General features: G+C 36.5%; 1 protein-coding gene across 3 annotated transcripts in view; it reads left to right on the top strand.

Moving 5' to 3' along the window:
* PCDH11X (protocadherin 11 X-linked) overlaps positions 1 to 18,530 on the top strand; it is an 812,402-nt gene that overhangs the window by 66,900 nt on the left and 726,972 nt on the right. The gene's annotated exons all lie outside the window — the stretch shown is intronic.

Genomic DNA, 18,530 nt, shown 5'->3' on the forward strand with positions numbered 1-18,530 from the left:
CATCTGTTGATGAACACTTCAGTTGCTCCAAATCTTGGCTACTGTGAATAGTGCTGCAAAAAAACCTGGGAGTGCAGATATCACTTTGATATACTTATCTCCTTTCTTTGGTGTATATAGCCAGCAGTGGGATTGCTGGATTGTATGGTAGCTCAATTCTTAGTTTTTTGAGGAACTTCCAAAGTGTTCTCCAAGTGATTGTACTAATTTACATTCCCACAAACACTGTACAAGGATTCCCTTTTCTCCACATCATTACCAACATTTGTCACCACCAGTCTTTTGGATAAAAGCCATTTTAACGGAGGTGAAATGATATCTTATTGTAGTTTTGATTTGCATTTCTCTGATGATTAATGATGTCAAACATCTTTTCATATGCCTGTTTGCCATTTGTATATCTTCTTTCAAGAAATGTTATTCAAATCTTTTGCCCTTTTTTTATTACAATGTTAGATTTCTTTTTCTCTAGAGTGATTTGAGCTCCCTATATATTCTGGTTATTAATCCTTTTTCAGATGCGTAGTTTGCAATATTTTCTCCCATTCTGTGGGTTGTCTCTTCACCTTGTTGTTGATTGTATCCTTTGCTGTGCAGAGCTTTGTAACTTGTTGTGATCCCATTTGCCCATTTTTGCTTTAGTTGCCTGTGCTTGTGGGATATTGCTCAAGAAATCTCTGCCCAGACCAACGTCCTGGAGATTGTTTCCAATGTTTTCTTGTATGGTATAATAGCTTGGGATCTTAAATTTAAGTATTTACTCCAATTTGATTTGATTTTTCTATATGGTGAGAGATAGGGGTTTAATTTCATTCATCTGCATGTGGATATCAGGTTTTCCCAGCACCATTTATTGAAGAGATTATATTTTCCCCAGTGTATGTTTTTGGCACCCTTGTCAAATGTTATTTCAGTGTAATACTGAGGATTTGTTTCGGGGTTGTCTGTTCTGTTCCATTGGTATATGTGTCTATTCTTATGCCAATACCATGCCATTTTGGTTACTATAGCTTGTAGTATAACTTGAAATCAGGTAATGTGATTCCTTCAGTTTTGTTCTTTTTGCTCAGGATAACTTTGTCTATACTGGGTTTTTTTGTGTGTTTCTATACAAATTTGAGGATTTTTTCCTATTTCTGTGAAGAATATCACTGGAATTTTTATTGGGATTCATTGAACCTATAGATTGCTTTAAGTAGTATGGACATTTTAGCAATTTTGATTCTTCTAATCTATGAACATGGAATATTTTTACCTTTTTTGGTGCCCTTTTCAATTGCTTTCATCACTGTTTTATAGTTTTCATGACTGAGATTTTTTACTTTTTGGATAAGTTAATTCCTAGGTTTTTAATTTTTTGTGTGGCTATTATAAATGGAAATAATTTTTAAATTCTTTGTCACATTGGTCACTGTTGACATATAGAAGTGGTATTGACATTTATATGTTGATTTTGGATCCTGCATCTTTACTGAAATTGTTTATCAGTTCTAATAGTTTTCTTGTGGAGTCTTTAGTTTGTTCCAAATATAAGATCATATTATCTGCAAATAATCATAATTTGAATTCTTCCTTTCCAATTTGGATAACCTTTATATCTTTCTCTTATCTGATGGCTCTAGCTAGGACTACCAGTACTATGTTGAATAATAGTGGTGACAGTGGGCATCCTTGTCATGTTCCACATCTTGGAGGGAAGAATTTCCATTTTTCCACATTTAGTATGATACTAGCTGTGGGTCTTTCATATATGGCTTTAATTATGTTTAGATATGGTCCTTCTATCCCCAGTTTTTAGAGGGTTTTTGTCATGAAGGGATGTTGAATTTTATCAAATGCTTTTTCAGCATCAATTGAAATGATCATATGGTTTTTATCCTTCATGCTGTTGATGATGTCTCACATTGATTTGCATATGTTGAACCGTCCTTGTTTACCAGGGGTAAATCCCACTTGGTTATGATGGATGATCTTTCTAATGTACTGTTGAATTTGGTTTGCTAGTATTTTGTTGAGGATTTTTGCATTAATAGTCATCAGATATATTTGCTTGTAGTTTTCTCTTTTTATTATTATTTTTAAGTTCCAGGGTACATGTGCAGGATGTGCAGTTCATTACAGAGATAAATGTGTTCCGTGGTGATTTGCTGCACCTATCAACCCATCATGTAGATATTAAACCCAGCATGCATTAGCTAGTTAGCTGATGCTCTCCTTCCCTAACTGGCCCCAGTATGTGGTGTTCCCCGCCCTGTGTCCATGCGTTCACATCGTTCAAATCCCACTTATAAGTTAGAACATGTGGTGTTTGATTTTCTGTTCCTGTGTTAGTTTGCGGAGGATAATGGCTTCCACCTCCACCCGTGTCACTGCAAAGGACATGATCTCATTCCTTTTTATGGCTGCAGAGTATTCCATTATGTATATGTACCACATTTTCTTTATCCAGTCTATAATTGATTGGCATTTGGATTGATTCCACATCTTTGCTATTGTAAATAGTGCTGCAATGAACATACACGTGCATGTACCTGTATAGTAGAATAATGTATATTCCCTTGCATATATACCCAGTAATGGGATTGCTGGGTCAAATAGTATTTCTCTCCTAGGTTATATTAGTCTGTTCTCATGCTGCTAATAAAGACATACCTGACACTTGGTAATTTATAAAGAAAAATAGGGTTAATTGACTCACACAGTTCCACGTGGCTGGGGAGGCCTCACAATCATGGCACAAGGCAAAGGAGGAGAAAGGCAGGTCTTACATGGAGGCTGGCAAGAGAGAGCGTGTGCAGGGGAACTCCCTTTTATAAAACCATCAGATCTCATGAGATTATTCACTGTCACAAGAACAGCACAGGAAAGACATGCCTCCATGATTCAATTACCTCACACCAGGTTCCTCCCATGACACGTGGGAATTATGGGAGCTGCAATTTGAAATTTGGGTGGGGACACAGCCAAACCATATTATTCTGCCCCTGGCCTCTCCCAAAACTCTTGTCCTCACATTTTAAAGCCAATCATAGCTTCCCAGCTGTCCCCCAAAGTCTTATTTCAATATTAACTCAAAAGTCCAAGTCCAAAGTCTCATGTGAGACAAGGCAAGCCCCTTCCACCTATGAGCCTATAAAATCAATAGCAAGTTAGTTACTTTCTAGATACAATGGGGGTACAAACATTGGATAAATATACCCATTCCAAATGGGAGAAATTGGCCAAAATAAAGGGGCTACAGGACCTGTAAAAGTCTGAAATCCAATAGGGCAGTCACATCTTAAAGTTCAAAAATGATCTCCTTTGACACCACGTCTCACACCCAGGTCATGCTCATGCAAGAGGTAGGTTCCCATGGTCTTGGGCAGCTCCACCCCTGTGGCTTTGCAGGGTATAGCCCCTCTCCTGGCTGATTTCACAGGCTGGCGTTGAGTGTCTGTGGCTTTTCCAGGCACATGGTGTAAGTTGTCAATGGATCTACCATTCTGGGGTCTAGAGGACAGTGGTCCTCTTCTCACAGCTCCACTAGATAGTGCACCAGTGGGGATTCTTTGTGGGGACTCCCACCCTACATTTCCCTTCTGCCATGCCCTTGCAGAGGTTCTCCATGAATGCTCTGTCCCTGTAGCATACTTCTGCCTAGACATCCAGTTGTTTCCATACATCCTCTGAAATCTTGATGGAGATTCTCCAACCTCAGTTCTTGATTTCTGTTCACCCTCATGCCCAACACCACATATAAGCCACCAAGGCTTGGGGCTTCCACCCTCTGAAGCAACAGTCTGAGCTCTACATCAGACACTTTTAGCTGCGGCTGAGATGTAGGTCATCAAGTCCCCAAACTGCACAAAGCAGCAAGGCCCTGGTCCCAGCTCATGAAACAATTTTTTTTTCTCCTAGGCCTCCCAACTTGTGATGGGAGAGGCTGCCATGAAGACTGCTGACGTGTCCTGGAGTCGTTTTCCCCATTGTCTTCTTGATTGATATTTGGCTCCTTGTTGCTTATGCACACTTTTGCAGTCAGCTTGAATTTCTCCTCAGAAAATGGGTTTCTCTTTTCAATCACATTGTCAGGCTGCAATTTTTCCAAACTTTTATGCTCTGCTTTCCTTTTGGACACAAATTTCTTAAGTTCCAAACCATATTGTAGTGAATACATAACACTGAATGCTTTTAACAGTACCCAAGTCATTTCTTGAACACTTTGCTGCTTAGAAATTTCTTCTGCCAGATACCCTAAATCATCTCTCTCAAATTCAAAGTTCCACATATCTCTAGAGCAGGGACAAAATGCCGCCAGTCTCTTCACTAAAACATAGCAAGAGTCACCTTTGCTCCAGTTCCCAACAAGTTCCTCATCTCCATCTGAGACCACCTCAGCCTGGACTTCATTTTCCATTTCACTATCAGCATTTTGGTCAAAGCCATTCAACAAGTCTCTAGGAAGTTCCAAACTTTCCCACGTCTTCTTGTTTTCTCCAGATCCCTCCAAACTGTTCCAGTCTGTGCCTGTTACTCAGTTGCAAAGTCATTTCCAAATTTTGGGGTATCTTTACAGCAGCACACCACTCTACTGGTACCAGTTTACTGAATCAGTCCATTCTCACACAGCTAGTACAGACATACCGAGACTGGGTAATTTATAAAGAAAAAGAGGTTTAATGAACCCACAGTTTACAACAACAGTGTAAAAGCATTTCTATTTCTCTACAGCCTGGCTAGAATCTGTATTTTGTGGACATTTTAATAATTGTCATTCTGACTCTCCTGAGATAGTATCTCATTGTGATTTGGATTTACATTTCTCTAGTGATCAGTGATGTTGAGCTTTGTTTCCATATGTTTGTTGGTCGCATGTATATCTTCTTTTGTGAAGTGTCTGTTCATGTCCTTTGCCCACTTTTTAATGTTTTTTCTTATAAATTTGTTTAAGTTCCTTATAGATTCTTTATATGAGACCTTTATCACAGGGATAGATTGCAAAAATTTTCTCCCATTCTGTAGGTTGTTTGTTCACTCTGATGATTGTTTCTTTTGCTGTGCAGAAGCTCTTTAGTTTAATTATATCCCATTTGTCAATTTTTGCTTTTGTTTCATTTGCATTTGACATTTTCATCATGAAATCTTTGCCCTTGCCTATTTCCTGAATGGTATTGCCTAGATTTCCTTCTAGGGTTTTTATAGTTTTGGGTTTTACATTTAAGTCATTTATCTATCTTGAGTTAATTTTGATATAAGGTGTAAGGAAGGGGTCCAATTTCAATTTTCTGCATATGGCTAGCCAGTTCTCCCAGCACCATTTATTTAAAAAAGGAACCCTTTCCCCATTGCTTGTTGTTGTTGTTTCTTTTTCAGGTTTGTCAAATATCAGATGATTGTAGGTGTGCTGTCTTATTTCTGAGTTCTCTATTCTGTTGCATTTGTCTATGTGTCTGTTTTTGTAGCAGTACCGTGCTATTTTGGTTAATGTAGCATTTTAGTATAGTTTGATGTCAGGTAGTATGATGCCTCCAGCTTTGTTGTTTTTGCTTAGAATTTTCTTAGATTTATAGTTTCTTTTTTGATTCTATATGAATTTTAAAATATTTTTTTTTCTAATTATGTGAAGAATCCCAATGGTAGTTTAATGGGAATAGCATCTCTATAAACCACTTTGGGCAGTGTGGACATTTTGACAATATTGACTATTCCTATCCATGAGCATGGTATATTTTTTCCATTTGTTTGTGTCCTCTTTGATTTCTTTGAGCAGTCATTTGTAGTTCTTCTTGAAGAGGTCCTTCATTTCCCTTGTTAGCTGAATTCCTAGGTATTTGATTCTCTTTATAGCAATTTTGAATTGGAGTTCATTCATGATTTGGCTCTCTGCTTATCTGCTGTTGGTGTTTAGGGATGCTTGTGATTTTTCCACACTGATTTTATATCCTGAGACTTTACTGCAGTTGCTTATCAGCTTAAGAAGCTTTTGGACTGAGACAATGTGGTTTTCTAGATATAGGATCATCTCATCTGCAAACAAAGACAATTTGACTTCCTCTATTCCTATTTGAGTATGTTTTATTTCTTTCTCTTGCCTGATTGTCCTGGCCACAACTTCTAATACTATGTTGAATAGGAGTGGTGAGAGAGGGCATCCTTGTCTTGTGCCAGTTTTCAAAGTGGATGCTTCCAGCTTTTGCCCATTCAATATGATATTGTCTATGGGTTTGTCATAGATGACTCTTATTATTTTGAGATATGTTTCTTCGATAGTTAGTTCGTTGAGAGTTTTTAACATGAAGCATTGTTGAATTTTATTGAAGGCGTTTTTGGTATCTATTTAGATAAGTATGAAGTTTCTGTCTTTAGTTCTGTTTACGTGATGAATTATGTTCATTTATTTGTGTATGTTGAACCAGCTTTGCATCTTGAGGATAAAGCTGACTTGATCGTAGTGGATAAGCTTTTTTATTTGCTGCTGGATTCAGTTTGCCAGTATTTTATTGAGGATTTTTGTATTGATGTTCATTAAAGATATTGGCCTGAAGTTTCATTTTTTTTTGGGGGGGGGGTTGTATCTCTGTGAGGTTTTGGTATAAGAATGATGCTGGCCTCATAAAATGAATTAGGAAGGAGTCCCACCTTTTCAGTTGTTTGGAAGAGTTTCAGAAGAAATGTTATCAGCTCCTCTTTGTACCTCTGGTAGAATTCAGCTGTAAATCCATCTGGTCCTGGGCTTTATTTTTTTGGTAAGCTATTTATTACTCCTTCAATTTCATAACTCATTATTGGTCCCTTCAGGGATTCAATTTCTTCCTGGTTCAGTTTTGGGAGGGTATATGTTTCCAGGAATTTATCAATTTCTTCTAGATTTTCTAGTTTATTTGCATAGAGGTGTTTATAGTATTCTCTGATGGTTGTTTGTATTTCTTTGGGTAGGTGGTGATATCCCCTTTATCATTTCAGATTGTGTCTGTCCCCGGGAGATCAGAGTTCTGTCCATAAACCCCTGACTGGAGTTACTGATATTCCTGCAGGGAGGCCTTGCCCAGTGAGGAGGGAGAGATCCAGGTCCCACCTAAAGAAGCAATCTGGCCACAGTCTGTCACAGCCACTGCGCCGCACTGTGGAGAATTCCTCCCAGTCGAAACCTTCCAGTCTGTCTGGCCCTGGCAGCAGAAAATGGCTGTTTGGAGCCACAGGACTGGCTGCCGCACCTCCCCCAAGAACCTGGTCATCTTAGTCTCCAGCCCGCTGCCGCTGTGCGATATTCTGCACAGTTCTGTGGTTGGGACCCAAAGCCCTGGTGGCATAGGCTCCCAAAGGGATCTCCTAATCCCTGGGTTGCACAGATAGGTTGAAAAAGCATGATTTCCTGAGCAGGGTAGCACAATCACCCCCTCCCTTGGCTGAGGGTAGGAACTCCCCTTGCCCTGTGCAACTAGCAGGTGGGCCTTCACTCCACCATGCTTTTCTCTCTCCATGGGTTGCATCAACCACCTAGTCAGTCCCAATGTGAGAACCTGGTTACCTTAGTTGATGGTGCAGGATGCGCTAGCTTTTTTTGTTCTTCTTGGTGGGAGCTGTCAACCACATCTGCATCTAATCAGCTATCTTGGCCCCACCGCCACTCATCTTGGCCCTGCCACCACCCAGTTTTCTTTTTTTGATGTGTCTTAGTCTGGTTTTGGTGTCTGGGTAATGTTCGTCTCATAGAATGAGTCTGGAAATATTCTCTCCTTCTCTACTTTTTGCAATAGTTTCAGTAGGATTGTTATTAGTTCTTGTTTGAATGTTTGGTAATATTCAGCATAAAGCCATTGCGTTCCAGGTTTTTCTTTACTGAGAGACTTTTTTATTACAGCTTTGATCTCATTACTAGTTATTGGCCTGTTGAGCATTTGAATTTCTTCCTGGTGAAATCTTGGTTGGTTCTATGTGTCTAGAAGCCTCACCCTGTAGCCACCCCAGGCCACAAGGAGTCCTGCCAAACTACTGCTGATATTCCCTTAAGACCCAAAGGCTCTTAAGTCAGCTTGTGGTGATTGCTGCCTGGCGTGGAATTCACCCTTCAGGATAATGGGCTCCCCCCTATTCCAGCACAGGTCCAGAAATGCTACTCAAGGGTCGTGTCCTGGAATTGAGGACCCCAAAAGCCCACTTGGTGCTCTGCTCCCCCGTTGCCATGCTGGTACCTGAAGCCAACTGTCTAGAAATGTCATCTTGGAGCTAGGGCCTGGAATGGGGGCCTCATGACTCTATCCAGTGCCTTATGCTGCTGTGGCTGAGCTGGTATCCAGGATGTAAGAGAGAGACCTCCCCACTCCTCCCTCTCCTTCCTAAGTGGAAGGAAGGTGTCTCTTTTGGAGCCATGAACTGTGCAGCCTTGGGTTAGGGGACAGGGGATGCTTCCCCAGTTGGTGTCTCAGTATGCTGCATGCCACCCCAGTCCACTGTCCTATGCCCAGTTCTGCCTTAGGCCTTGCCTAAGAGTTGTAGTCCTTATGGTCTAGACTGCCTTTTAAGTTTACTTAGAGACCTAGAGCACTTGGGCCCTTGGTGGAAAGGTTTGTGAGAATTCAAATTTGGACCACTGGGATCAGTGGTTCCCCACCAGATAGGGCTGGTTTAAAAATTGCCCCCTCTGTGGGTGATTGTCAGCTGCGTTTGGTCTGGTATTTCTTTCTGCTCTAACAGAACAGCACTGAGTTCAATGGCTCACAATGCTGTATTCTTCTTCCCCCAGTGCTCAGAGAAACTCTCTGTACCATGAGGCCACTGCAGCAGTCGGGGGAGGAGAAGTGGCTTCGGTGATTTAACTTTTGTTTTTATTTTTTTAATCTCTTTAGTGCCTCTTTTGGGGTATGAATTTCAAACTAAGTACTATGAGTGCTCACCTGATTTTTTCATTCCTATGAAGGTGTTTTTTCTTTGTAGATAGATGTTAAATTTGTGTCCTTGTGGTGAGGATGATCAATGGAAACTTCTATTCTGCCATCTTGCTCTGTCTTTTATTATGGTATTTTTTTTCTTTTAGTATTGTGGCATATGAAAAAATATTTTCGACCAAACACCCATAATCATTTTTATCTAAACTGCTATCAGTCATTAAAAATGTCTGTGTTTCATTGAGCAAAACTGGAACCAGTGTCTTTAAGCTTGTCACTTGCTGGGTCTGTAAAGACCTGGTTAACTGGTTATGAATGGAAATTTTAGTTATTCCAATGACTTACATAGTTGCTGAATGTTGTGCCGTAAAATACTGGTTCTGACTTTCAGTACATCATTTTAATTAATTTTGGTGTAATTTCATACATGTAATTACTCTCTGGATGGAGGTTAGAGACTATGTTGTATCGATGCCCTGATTAAAGAGTGTTATATTCACCGCACTTGAAGAAAAAAATCACTAGTAGTACAAAAATATCATTGTTTCTCTTAATTCAACTTTATCCCAAACATAACTTAAATCACTCCTAACTTCGTTGCCATGGGGCATAGTATTTTAACTAGAAATATTAAATACTTCTAGTAAATTCGAGTAGGTAAAGAATCCCTAAATATATAAACAGTAGTTATACTTACAGAAAACTAGTGGCATTTGTCCTATCAATGAGTTGTTTTAAGATGAGTCAGAGGTAATGAAGAGTCAGAAATCATCTCAGAAGACATGGTACTTTCTTCTAAAACAGAATCAGAAACTATTAAGACAAATGGCAATGAATTCTGCCTCCCCCTAAATTAAAGCAGGGAAGTATGAGTCAGAGGTAAGGCCCTTTTAACATCTCCAGATATATCCCATGGGGTCAGGGCCAACAGGATAGACCTTATGAATGGACTTACCTGAAGCTTTCTTTAGCCCCTCTGTGCATGGCCTCATATTTTCTGCCCTAAACTTTTCTCTTTTTACTTCAGTTATCACTCATCCTGGATGCATATCACAACTATCCCATACTCCCCATTCCTTGATTAGTCTTACCTCCAACAAAGAAGAATATGCATTTTAGTTAAAATCCAGATTTATGAAAAAAAAGACACATCTATGATTCCCAGTCCTTCACCTCCACTGGGAAAAAAAAAAATTTTGATGTGTTTGAAATGTTCAAGGGAGAAAAAGACCCAAATTTGCTGCCTCTCCCGTGCCATCCTTCAGCTTCTCAACCCCACCTGTGGAGGTTTGATTCTACTTGGGCTACATCCTACTTTTTAAAAAACCAGGTCACTGAGAAATGTGGGACTTTCATTCTATATGTGACCAATGTTTTAGTGACCAAAAATAACAACAACAACAAAAATCTACCACAAGATTCTGTCATTCACCCACTATAGATAGCATTAATGACTTCCAATTAGTCACCAAGGACTTGATTAGAACGAGCCATCTCTGACTAGTTACTGCCAATTTGAAACTCTATTTGCATTAAAGAGCAAAAGATATGAACTGTTCTTACAGTGCTTACCCATTTCCAAAAGAATGTGATCCATGGACAAATTTGTCATTTATCAAACTTCTCTCACCAAAATTTGCCACCATCTTTATTATGACATCCATTTAATCAGTAGTCAGAGGCCATGGGACACATAAGAAATGGCCTTCTCATGTGATATAGAAACTGAAATCTTCTTTTGGAGAAAAGGAGATTTCTGGACTGTGATGATAGTAGATCCAAAAGAAATTGGTTGAGATCTTTTAGCAATTTAGAAGGTAGAACCAATCAGAGTTAGAATCACTCAAGAAGCCCTGAGACTTAAAAGGTAAAATACCTTCATATGACCTTAAATTTTTGACACTATTTTCCCTTCTTGAAGTTGTATTATGTACTGACTTCCTTTACCTGAGGTTTTCTCTGACATACAATGAACCAGAGGCAACTCTAGTTTTATTATTTTCCTGACATTAATAAGCAATCAGTTAGGTTTACAGCAGTGTCTATTAGTGAAAGATCATATTTTCATTTTTGATTACTGATTTTTTTAAAGTTTAACCTAATCACGAATTTTCATTAAAATTTACCATTAGATCGTTACCCTGCTTCTTTAAAACAATAGTTCAGATAAAGTATACCTGCAAAATAAAAAGCTTTTGGACTTTTCTTAGAATGTTCTTAAAGGACCTTTTTACAAGAAATTTTTAAGAAAATCTTCTAAGAAATGTAAAATACTTTATACCCGCTATTGAAGAATAGTAATGGTGAATTTTATTTTGAGAATCTGACTCAATTTATACATAGAAATAATAACACTCTTAATATTTATTCACATTCTTTTTTTTTTTTTTTTTTTTTGAGACGGAGTCTCGCTCTGCCGCCCAGGCTGGAGTGCAGTGGCCGGATCTCAGCTCACTGCAAGCTCCGCCTCTCGGGTTCACGCCATTCTCCTGCCTCAGCCTCCCGAGTAGCTGGGACTACAGGCGCCCGCCACCTCAAGCCTGTAATCCCAGCACTTTGGGAGGCCGAGACGGGCAGATTACGAGGTCAGGAGATCGAGACCATCCTGGCTAACACGGTGAAACCCCGTCTCTACTATTCATATTCTTAAATTGGCAAGTTAAAATTGTACTTATTTATGTACTCTTAAAATTTTAGATGGTATTTCTTTGGTTTCTTTTTTCAATAAACATTACTTTTAGGGGTGGTAGTTTTGAAGGGCACAGGGAAGAAATCTTTTTATCAGTAGCTCAATATTCTGGGATCAGAAAACACAGTAGTTTTTGTTTTGCTTTTGCTCTTTTTGGGCAGTAATTACCTGATGAGTTTCTCATACTGAGAACTCTCCAGAATACAGAGTTCTTGCCAGCATCAAAAGGACTTCCCTTTTGAGAAGTAACCATGTTTCAGTGAAAAAATCATTGAAATAAAAACTAAGAGACTTGACTTTCAAATCTGGCTCTGCAATAAACCGTGTGATCACGGGCAAGTCACCTAATGTTACTGTGTCTTAGTGTCCTTTTCATAAGAGGAGAAGTAAGGCTAGATGATATCTGAAGTCTGTTCTAGTACTAGTATTCAGTGGTTGAATATACTATATTTTTGTCATGAATACAGCTCATCTAACTTAAGCACAAGAGAGCAGCTGCTAAAAAGGGCTGATTAGCAACAATTAGGAGTGGCATTTCATTTGTATTGCATATCTTCCCAATTAAAAGCATTTAGTGATTAAAATTACATGTTTGAAATACAGTCTTTAAAAGGAAATATTTTCAAATAAATGAAATCTCTGGGTCAAGGCCAATTTGTATTTTAAACATTTGCAAAATATTAAAGAGTTTTGCTATAGTATAAGGCATGCTTAGCCATTGCAGGTTTTAGAAACTGAAGCGAGGCAGAGATAGAGTCAAAGAGCGAGACAGAGAATACAAGTGCACGTGTGAGCACAAGCAAAGGAAACACGTAAAAAAGAGAATTCTGAATTATTATGCATGCTAGTAAAAAATGATTGGTTCCTGCTAGGATGTTTACAGAATTAATCAGATTATGTCTTGTGTTTCATTTCTATACTTCACATTAAGTCATATGTTTAAGATTTTCCTTTACTTCTGAAAACCAAAAGCTGACTTTTCAAAATCAAGGGAAGAATAGACTAAAAAAAATGGAGACCTGAAAAATAGATTTGCTTCACTGTTCTCATGGATATAACAACCCTAATATCTTCAATTAAATCTCCTTTGTTCCAGCTTAAAGCATTGTGAATTTAAATTAACACTCCAAGACATTTTGATCTGAGTACATATTCCAAATAACATAATACAATCATTTGATTGTTCCCTCAGATGGAGGAACCAGAGTAGTGATAGTGGACACAAGGCCAGAAAAAATGAAATGGTATTTATTATATATTTTTTATAAAAACAAAGTTGGGGGAAGTACACATTAAAACAGAACTTAGTACCAAAATTCTATCATTTTCGAGAACCTTCCTGAGTGCCTACTCTTTTGTCAAAAGGGAAAAACAAAGACTGTTCTTAATTTTGAAATCTGACAAAATAGAGGAAAATCAATCAATAGCATAAATTTCTATTCTTTGTACTAACATTAAAAAAAGAGAACCACATGCTATGAATAGTACTGTTCTACAAAATAGGTTTTGCTAAGTCCTAGTGGAAAAAACAAAATACATGTAAAGCCTTGTATGTGGCTTTATCAAAATTAACAATACTATTATTAATATTTTAATGTCAACTTATTTCTTCCAATGAGAGATAGTGTTTTCCTACCCAAAGAGAGATGGTGTTTTCTTACTCAAAGAGATATCATGTTTTCTTACACATCACTCTCCTTTCCTTAGTATGACCTTAAAGTAGCGAGGGACTTGGTGACCTTAGGGTTATCGGCAGATATGTGACTAACGGCTTGCAACATTTTATTGTAATCTATTTTTTATTGTATTTCCCTTGACAAGGCTACAAATGAATTCTGAAATAAATGTTCTAGAAGTAGTGCATAGACTCTAAGTGGCACCACCGTATTGAATATATAAGCAACAGTTGCTATTCCCCCTAATAGTTTTAGACAGCCTATAGCAAACCAAGAAATTTTTAGTGGAATGAAAGTGAATTTATGATAATACCTATTATATCTGTATTGATAATATTTAATATGTATTAAAGTATTTCCTTAATGTTTTCTAGAATAGCCATTTTATTGTAGTGTTATCTATTTGAATCTATGTTCTTGCATTCCTGTGGCCCAAAGAAGTATCAGTAATATTAAGAGAAAAGTGACCAAAAAATTTAAATATCAGATTAGTCATTGATAAATCAAGCAGTGGTGAAAGTCAGAAATAAATTTTTAGTCTTTCCACCAGCATTCCTCGATCTAAAGAGTAAATGGCTTTTAATCAGTTTTAGAACTAGATCTCTTTGGAACTATTTTTAGTACTTACTGGCACTGTATGCATTTTCTGGGCAACTGTACCAGATTTATAGCTCTAAAAGTGCTGTGTTATTTATTGCCTTCCAATAGGCAATGAAGTGGTGTCTTGCACATGCATATGTCAAAAATGTTTTCTACAGTTGTCTCATTAATTCTTTCCCAGGACAATAGGCAAAATATATGGCTCTTTATTTGGCAATGAATATCCTTTATCAATTTTTTAAAAGAAAAAAAAAATACTTCTCTTGCAAGTTTCACATCCTACATCAACTTTCTTTTTTTTTTTTTTTTTTTTTTGATTTTACAAATCTTCACAAAGAATTAAAGTCTCAGAAGGGCTTTATCTTGCTTATTTCAGCAGGTTTTGCCTTAGGTTTGCAATCCTAAAGCTTATTTTTGAATTTAGGAAGATATATCACTCACAAATGAAGGTTATTAGGATGAGGTTATTAGAAAGTCCATAAATTTTTCATGACCTCAACCTGAATTGGCACTTTTGTATACTAGAGATCAATGCCATTTCAGATATCAGAATCCAAAAATCAACATATCATGTGTAAATGATTCTTGCTTACAGTTCATGTATATTATTTTCTTCCCTGATTTTTGTTTTCTTTGTTGATCACACGTATCCGTGTATGACAGATGTAGGATTTTGTATTTTTTCAATAATGTACTGGCTACATACAACACTTAGTATTTGTCATAATTTATTCTGAAAATCAAGTTTTACAACTAGGATGTAAAATTTTACTAGCAATTGACACTTTGGCTTTTATTACATTTTTGAACAGAAAAGAAGTAGTTGTTTCAGGAAATAATTTTGAAATTGTTTTCTGGACAGTTTTATTAAAATAAAAAAAAAAAAAAGTCAACAGTTATAGAGTATTCCTGTGCCTATACAGACTAAGAATTAAGAACAATCAAATTCTGCTCTTCTTCTTTTATCTTTTAGAATAAGAACCACTACTTTAATTAATGCATTTATTTATCTAACAAATGTTTTTTGAATGTGTTCACATATGCCAGGTGCTATATCTTTAGAGATTATACATTTAAACAAAGCTTCATGCCATATTACCCTACACTCACATTCTTTAGTATATGAAGGTTTACGTAAATTACCTAGAGATATACACATAGACAGTTTGCCCCTATACACAAAAATAAATAATTTTAAGTGGATTTGGAATTCAGGATAGTGCAGGTCAATTCTCCCAAACTTTTAACTTTTTTGTATATAAGTATGTGTCTATGCTAAAGATAGGGAGATGATGAATTAAGGAGCCATACATCTTATCTTCTTTTTCATTTTTCTCATTGTCCTCTTGTCATGGTCAAACATATGGCAAAAGGCTTCCATGTTTTAATTGCTCATGTGGATGTGAGCTCAGTTGAACTAACTACATTTGGGGTAGGACTGACGTTGGATTCATGTGTTAGTCATTCTTTATTCCTGACGGAGATTGAACAGAAAACAGCCCTGGAATCATCATTCAGTAATAATAGTAAGCTCATGTTGGCACTACACTTTGACATCAACTTAGATGTCTCACCAAAATTTTGTTGAAAATTATCTGTCTTAACCTATGGGCAACTCCTGTTCAAATTCTGTGGACAATATTGAGTTTAAATATGTTTGCTCAGCATGTCTTTGTAGAACTCTAAAAAATCTGGAAAAATGGGGGTTATGCATGCAATCACCTGGATAATCGTAGATTTTTTTAAAGAAAAATATGATGTCTTAAGATAGTACAGTTCAATAGAATTTGTGCAATAATGAAAATGTTCTACATCTTCAGTGTCCAGCATAGTAGCTACTGGCCACATGGAGCTGTTGAGAACTTAAAATATGGCTAGTGCAAGTAGGAACTGATTTTTTAAATTTATCTAATTCATTTAATTTAAATCTAAATTTAAATGCTCCGTTGGGGCTAATTACCATCATATTGAACAGAGTAGTTGTGGAAGACAGAAGAGCAATGGTGACATTATTCATTAACTAATATGTACATTTCATTATCACCTTGAGAATTAGAAAAATATATTTTTAAGATTATTGCCATTTCACATAAAGTAATTAAAAGACAGTGAGTATGCTGATCTTGGATTTTTCATCTGACACAAGCTTGCCTTAATTTGCTTTGGAAAGCAAAGGCCAACTCAAAATTCAGACAAACACATAAAACTAAAAACTAAATATATAAACAAGAAATGCACAAACATAAATACATACATTTTAAAATTAAAACTGACACAATTCGCTTTCCCAGATGTATTGTATTCATAAATTGGATAATTGGCTCTGAAACTTAAGAACTTTGGAACATTTTACCTGCTCTTTTTATGCTATACTATCTTTGTTTCTGTTTATGCAACATCTAATAATAACTTATAATTTCCCGATATAGCTCTTATGAAAAATGTAATTATTCTCTTAATGTAAATCCATTAGTATCAGTATCATCATTAAATCCATAGTTATTAATTTTTCTTTCACCTTAGCTAGAACTTACCTTTTATCACATTAGTAAAATATGTTTATTCACCACCATAACCCTGGCATCTAGGAGAATGCTCTGACCATATTAGCCACTCAGTATTGGAATGTCAAGGATTAAAAGAATAGTACTAAGTGCCATGGATTTTATGAAGGACAATTTAGAAACTATTTTTTTCTACCCATAAATAGACATTTTGGATTTGAACCTTCCTAAAAACCTTTTGGAATATCATTACAAAAATTAAATTATCATAAATCACTAAGTTTGTTTAGATCAAATTATAATAGTATGTTATGGTATTTACTTACATTCAATGTTGTTGTCATGAAATTCTATTTTTTTTAAATATGCAGTATATGAAATAATAGATTTTGCTTGCTAATTTTCAACTGTAAATACATATAACATGGAAATATTTTTCTTACTATATAATCAAGAAAAAGCCAGGTTGATTGTTGCTCTGAGTAAAATAGTAATAGAATGCTCACATTTATTGTATGAATTAAAAACAAAATAACCAATACATTTTGGTTAGCTCACGTGAATTTATTTTAAAAACACGTTGGAACAAGCTAATGATTTTAATTAATATTTCTGAAATGCCATCTTAAATTTTGTAATAAACATTTTATTCCTCCACAAAGATATATTATGGCACTGCAGTTGAATAAAAGTATAAATGAATCTCAGCACCCCCCCAAAATCTGAAAGTTTGCAGAAATATCTTCAAGTAATTCATAAGAGGAAAAAATTAGATGCATTTGTATATTGTATAAGACTATATATAGGCAATTATAAGACAGGTAAATTTTTTAAAGATAATGTGATTGAAATGTATAAACTGATCATATATTCTAGCAGTCTCTGAAAACCTGGTATTATTTATTAGATTCTAATTTTTAGGATCTTGTTTTAGACAGTGGTATGACAAAACTATAACCTCAGATCTTATCCTGTTCTTTTATGACACAGCACACAAATGAGAGATCAGTAGCCAATCCATGCCACATGTCCACAACATTTATGTTAAAAATGTAATAGAGAATTAAAAATTATTTAGCTGTACATATGTGTGTGTATATACATATATATATGTGCATATATATATATATATATCTCACCCATGAATAGGAATCTTAAAGTCCTCCTCCGATGTTTTCTTCATACACTCCAGTACCTTTCTATCTCATTCATCTCTGTCATAATGCTGCAAGTAACACTGGACAGGAATCCTCCTCTCTCATTTCTCCTCAGTGAGCTGGCAAGATCACTACATTTGTGTATAAGGATCATCTTATAGTAGTTCAGACAGGGGATTTTTTTTTTTTTTTTTTTTTTTTTTTTGAGAAGGAGTCTCACTCTGTCGCCTAGGCTGGAGTGCAGTGGCGCGATCTCGGCTCACTGCAAGCTCTGCCTCCTGGGTTCATGGCATTCTCCTGCCTCAGCCTCAGCCTCCTGAGCAGCTGGGACCACAGGTACCCGCCACCATGCCCGGCTAATTTTTTTTTTGTATTTTTTTAGTAGAGACGGGGTTTCACCGTGTTAGTCACGATGGTCTGTATCTCCTGACCTCATGATCCACCCTCCTCGGCCTCCCAAAGTGCTGGAATTACAAGCGTGAGCCACCGCGCCTGGCCGAGGGGATTTTTTTTTAAATGTTCCCATACTGTGACTTCGTGGGCATGAATTGAAAATAGGTCCTATCCCAAGCTATCTTTTTCAGTTTGAGGTTTTGATCTGTGAATTTTAGTTCATTGTGCTTGCATGGTAAAAAAAAAAAAAAAAAGTAAGAAAATAGCATTGCGTTGTTAATCTGTGAGATAATTTCATTTTAATTGTGTGTTCCTATGGGAAATATTGAAATTCTGTGTATTTTGTACAAGTTGATATTTTAACCAGAGTTTGTGTATTTTTTTCCATCTGCTAAAGGTTTTAGCTGTATTTATTATATATGATACTTATGATGTTGTCTTGGAAGAATATTTTTATTTCGGTGCTTACTTTGGTACTGAAAAAGCATCTTAGACAACTGAAATCTACAGTAAAAAATATTTTAATTCATTTGGAATAATCTTGGATAATTCACTTACAGCTTCATTTATCTTGCGAAAATTTAGCGACTATTCTTTTTAAAATTCTATGTACTTTTTTCTTTTGAAAACCTAAATAGTTCGAA

Source organism: Mandrillus leucophaeus, unplaced genomic scaffold (genome assembly GCF_000951045.1).
Source record: "Mandrillus leucophaeus isolate KB7577 unplaced genomic scaffold, Mleu.le_1.0 Scaffold470, whole genome shotgun sequence".
In the NCBI taxonomy this organism is placed as follows: Eukaryota; Metazoa; Chordata; class Mammalia; order Primates; family Cercopithecidae; genus Mandrillus; species Mandrillus leucophaeus.